Here is a 6,000-nt window from a genome sequence, read left to right as displayed (position 1 = left end):
GACTTCTGAACTGCTAATCGCTCTTTTTCTCCATTCTGCTTTTCTCCCGATGGTGAGAGAACAGGAGCACAGGGAACGTGCACACCGGCTGGGCGAACCTGGGGTCAAAGGTCAGCCGTTTAATGGGGAGGTTCAAACGTTGCTCAAAGCGGATAGGAGTGCGAAGGTGTCATTAATACCGAGCAGGAATGTTCCAATAAAAACGGTGCTTCCTCATGCAAAGCTGCCCATAAAAGAGCACAATAAATATCTCATTAGACTGATAGCTGCTGTAGCTGTGTAAATATAGGACGCAGACAGACGTCTCAAAAGTGCACAACACCGCTCACTAACAAGATACAGCACTCTCAACCTTTATCTGCAATGCAAATGAAGCTTATTGTTCTTTATGGGCCAGCTCACGTTGACTTGTACAGTTACATTGCCGCTGGGTGTGGAATGAAAGATATGCATAGAATCTTGTGTATGTGAGTGAAGTATATGTAACGGCAACACTCATTATCAATGACATTTCTCTGCTATTCAATCACTAATCTTTCTATTTATGAATGTAGTCAAGATCCCATTAACATCCATCCCTCATTTCGTCACAGCATGTTGTTGTTGTTTTTTATTTTTATTTTTTTATTATTATTATTTATTTTTATTGTAATAGTATTTAGTAGCAAACACATGTTTCATGCCTGTGAAAGCGCATGTATAGATTAGCCTAAAGCAGTTCCTATAGATCATATCACCACAAAATTACATGTTTGCTTCAGCAATTGTGTTTTAAGTCTTACATTTGCATTTATGACACTATCGGTACGGTTTAGGTTCAAGGTTTTGCATAGGGAAGTACGTTTTATTCGTTTTAAACTCAATTAAGCATTAATCTTCAAAACCTAATCTTTTTTTTTTTATCTCAAATATGCATTTATGAAACTATCGGTACGGTTTAGGTTCAAGGTTTAGGCTATGAAGGTAAGTTTTATTCATTTTAAACTCAAATGAGCATTAACCTTCAAAACATAATCTGTTTTTGTTTTATCTCACATACGCATTTATGACACTATCGGTAAGGTTTAGGTTCAAGGTTTAGAGTAGAGATGTAGGTTTTGTTCATTTAAACTCGACAGAGCATTAATCCATGAAATCTCATCTATTTTGGAGAACATTTAACTCACTTTTAGCGCCACTCAGTTGACATTTCACCTTGGAATTGCTGCGAGACATGTAAGAAACCACATAATATCATTTTGCAAAATGTCTCCACAGTCACACAATTTTCATGCAATCAGAAGGGACGTCATAAGATGTCAGAGTTCTCTGATTTGTCTCCTGGATGCTGAAGGAGCCCATGACATGAAGACAGATTCACATATATTACGTGCATGCAATCACGCATGCATGTTTTGTCTAGGCTGTGTTGAAAGCTTGTGGCATCTGGCTCCAGCAGATCTCTGTAAACCCAAGGTACAACCCAAGAAAACTCCCCCTTTCCTCGCCTCTGTGTTTCTCCTCTCCTTCACTTTCCTTGGTTTATCTAAACAAGCCGGACTAATCCCAACTATCAGGGGATGCTCTGTCAAAACGTGCGGCAGGGGCCCTAAGGCGAACAGCGCCGGTGAGCAGTGTGCGAGGCTCAACCAGCTCACCAGTGACAGAGATTAGCATAATGCCTATCCAAGTGTCTGTGTGTGTGTGTGTGTGTGTATGATGGATAGAGAGAGAATGTGTGTGTATGTGATATTGAAAGCGAAAAGCTTGTTTTATATATAAAAAAGTTAATGCATTCATAAAGTTGTGTATAAATTAGTGGCTTGACCACATATCACTAACCGAGGGTCTTATGTTTAGGTCAACACCATGCATCCAGCGTTCCCAAACATGGCTCCAGCCATCCGTCTCCTCTGAGTGCACTAGACGGGGCGAAGAACCGCTCCGACTGCACCTACGAACCAGAGAGACAGATCGTCTGAATATTCATGCTCTGGGCCTCCAGTACCAACCAACCCCCCCTAAAATCCTCGCCGTCCTACCCCAGCGATGTGCTCCAGGTTAAGGCCGACTCCGAATGAAAGAGAGAGGCATGGGAGAAGAAAGAATTAGTGAGAGGTTTGATGAATGACTTTTCCATTTTTCCTTATCCACATTTCCAGGAATTAGAACATCTTGTTTTTACTGATCTGATTCGTTGGCCAGAATGTCACATAGATTAGGAGGCAATGCTTACACAGTCTAAACTGACATTTTAAAGTGTTAGTTATTTTGCATTTACAATCGACTGTTCAAAAGACACCGTGAAATCATAACCACTCTAGTTACGTCCGTAATAAATGCACCTGGTCTTATTGTGCATGACTGATAAGTGCACATTGTTCTAAAGAAAGGAATCTTTAATTGAAAATGCTCCACCTCTGAAACAACTTTTTTTCTATAGTGATGTCATCAAGGCTATATGGGCGGGGGAATATAATATTAACCAACTACATTTTATATAAATGTTTTTGAAGGAAATATCCAATGTATTCTTAGTGGGTTTTTAGCACTTTGCTATGCAGTTGCTAGGGTGTTCTGTGTAGTTGCCAGGGTGGTTGCTAAGGTAGTACGGGTGGTTTCTTACTGGCCCATGTGAAAAGAGCCCACCAACAACTCTCTATGATATTCCTCAATGTAAGTCGATGGGATTTTTTTTGCCCATTTTATAGTCCGCCAGGTGAAAACTGTGAGTTAGACTGCATAAAGAAAGCAATAGCACACCTCTCCTTAAAAAAGCTGAATTGTGGGGAGGCCTGGGTAGCTCAATGGTAAAATACGCTGGCTACCACCCCTGGAGTTCACTAGTTCGCATCCCAGGGCGTGGTGTGTGACTCCAGCCAGGTCTCCTAAGCAACCAAATTGGCCCAGTTGCTAGGGAGGGTAGAGTCACATGGGGTAACCTCCTTGTGGTCGCTAGAATGTGGTTCATTCTCGGTGGGGCGCGTGGTGAGTTGACGGTCTCAGATGCGGTGGCAACTGGGATTCATCCTCCGCCACCTGGACTGAGGCGAATAACTACGTGACCACAAGGACTTAGAGCACATTGGAAATTGGGCATTCCAAATAAAAAAAAAAAAACTGAATTATTTTATGTCTGTAGAACAATTGGTGCAGGACAAGTTAAATGCCGAAGTTTAATTCTTAGGTTTAGGGGTTTGTTATAGGGAGAATTCCCAAAAATGAAAATTCTCATCATTTACTCACCCTCATACCATCCCAGTTGTGTATGACTTTTTCTTCTGCTGAACACAAACAAGGTATTCCATACAATGCAAGTCAACAGAGTCCATAAAAGTAATCTATAAGACTCCAGTGGTTAAATTTGTGTCTTCAGAAGCGATATGATAAGTGTGGGTGAGAAAAAGATCAATCAAGTCCCTTTTTACTACAAATTCTCCTCCCTGGCCAGTAGGTGGCGATATATGCACGGAGAGTGTGAATCGTGAAAAACAAAAGAAGAAGAGCTCTTAGGAGAGAAGTGTTTAGGAGGGCTATTTGAAAGTGAAAATACTTAAATATTGATCTGATTCTCAGTATTCTTAGTGTTTCCGGTAGTTTAAACCTATAAAGCCATGTGTATCAAAGGATACACAATGTTTGATAGCTCCTGTTTCACTCTCGGTTCAAGCTGACGAGCCAAACAACCTATGGTATGTAAGTTTCACATGTTTATGGCACCATCTAGTGATTATTTGTGAGGAAAAAAAATGGTTTCAATGTTTATATCGATCTATTTAAAATGGTGGCAGACTTGCGCAAAAAGTGACTCTTATGTTGGGATAAATGACAGCTTATTTTAATAAAGTAAAAGTGACAGTAATGATTATATTGTCACTAATATTTTAAAATAAGTATTTGCTGAATATAAAAAACTTGTGCTTGGTTAAAATTTTGAATATTATTTTATTGAATATATTCAGTCCATATTAATAGACCAAGAAGAGGAAGTTGTCATGGTCAAACTCTCAAACATTTGGTATCTCTGAAAAGCCCAGTGAGTCCTCTGATAATACCCCAAGATTTACCACTGTAGCATGTATAGCCTAAGAAAAACTTAAATATCAAATGTCCTATACATAAATGAATAAGCATAATGTATCAAATATGATACATACATTTAAAAAAAATAAATAAAAATAACAATTTTTTTTACAGTTTGTCAAATGGTACTAAAACAGTTTAATGTAAAATAATAATAATAATAATTTTCTGACTATTATTTCAAATGTCAGGCTTTACAGGGTTAATATTGAAAGTCTGGCACAAGGCAAAAACAGTAAACCCTATACATAAACAGCTTTTGAAAAGTACTAAAAATAAAAGATGAAGGCCTGGCAAAAAATTGTCAGAAGTTGAAGAAACGCCCATTTACTAAATGCCCAGTGTTATGACAAATATGTTGTCTGCGTTTTAAGGGTCCATCCCTCTTGATTTGTCTGTCTGTGTGTGTGTTGAATTGTTATGTTGATGTGTATCACTTGTCTTGTGTTTGAAACTGGGCCGCATCTGCGGATGCACACTGGGCCAGTATGGATGTGTGTGTGCGTGTGTGTGTAAGACCTCATTATCCAAACACCGAGCGCTGGGACACTGGCCTCTGTCAGCAACCCAGTCGCCCCCGGCAACACTGCATCCCGACTGTCTCAGATACACACACACACACACACACACACACACAGACAGAACCCAATGCCAAGTGAACTCTTCGGTTTAGCATCGGGCTGAGCAGGTCCAGCGCCTCTTATTGTTTCGGGACCCAGTCGGGGCCTCGTTACTTTATTGTTCTGGGAGTATATGGATGTGATTTACACAGAAATTTTATAATTCTTCATACATTTTGCTTGTTTCAGTTCAGTTCAATTTCTTTGCCTGTTCTTTGTTTTACAGCTTTTTTCCTATTTTAAAAGATAGTTTGTTCGTTTATTTATGAGCTGTGGGCTTCTATCAAACTTGTAATATTAATGCACTCAAAACAAGACCCCCCCCCGCATGATGTCAATTCATCTCTAATATTCACAGTGGCTCATTGAGACAAATGAGCGTGTTGTGTTTGTTATTGCTTCTAATGGCTTCCTAATGTGCTGTAGTCGGTTTACTTAATAATGAAGTATCAATATGGCCCCTCTCCGTTATTAAGGCTTTTCATCATTAGTTGGACACTTGTTTAAAAGCAGCTTGATTTGAATAGAATACATGGAATAATATTGCAATGAGATGTGGTGTAGCAGAGTCTAAAAATCAATAACACCAGCGTTTTGACTAGAGTAAAACACCAATGAAGTTGTTGCGAGCATCTTAACAGGGGACAACAAAGACACGGCTGCACAAATAACGACCCACATGTAGAAGTTAAGCAAAGCTTCAGGGTTTACTAACATCTTGGACCCCTGTCAATCAAGTGAAGGCCCATCCCAGCGCCCAATTATCTTTGAAGCAGCGGCCTCAGGGTCTGGACGTGATCAATGAGCGTGCTTCGTCGTCGATACAAGTGCAGGAGGAGACCTATTGATCAGCCAACACTTGTGGACAGCCGTTGTGAGCTGGATAATGTCAGATTGAACCAGAGAGAAGGTGTGTGAGAGAAAATACAGTATGTAGGTGTTTTTGTGTTGAGCACTGGTTGAGTATTTTTTGTGGCCTAGCGGTTAGCACACATGCTAAAGACGTGTTGAGCTAAGTTGCTCACTCAAATCACAATAGAAACACGTTACTTATACCTACATTTTTGCTAAATTATTTATATAGTGGCTCGTTGTACGTATTGTGACAGTTTCCTGGTAAAATGAACACTAGGGGCAGTACAACAACAATGTCTTTTATTCACACAAATCACGAGTAAAACGGCAAATCATCAGTTCATAAACACTTACTTTTCACTCTATTCCTCACACAATGCTATCTTATGACATCTTTTAATGTTTGTATTAAATAACCAACTAAATTTACAAGCTTGTCTGGGCACAATCAAACTGCACAGTG

This window comes from Myxocyprinus asiaticus, chromosome 24 (genome assembly GCF_019703515.2).
Source record: "Myxocyprinus asiaticus isolate MX2 ecotype Aquarium Trade chromosome 24, UBuf_Myxa_2, whole genome shotgun sequence".
In the NCBI taxonomy this organism is placed as follows: domain Eukaryota; kingdom Metazoa; phylum Chordata; class Actinopteri; order Cypriniformes; family Catostomidae; genus Myxocyprinus; species Myxocyprinus asiaticus.
The sequence above is the reverse complement of the archived record's forward strand: the minus strand, read 5'-3'. Positions refer to the sequence as shown.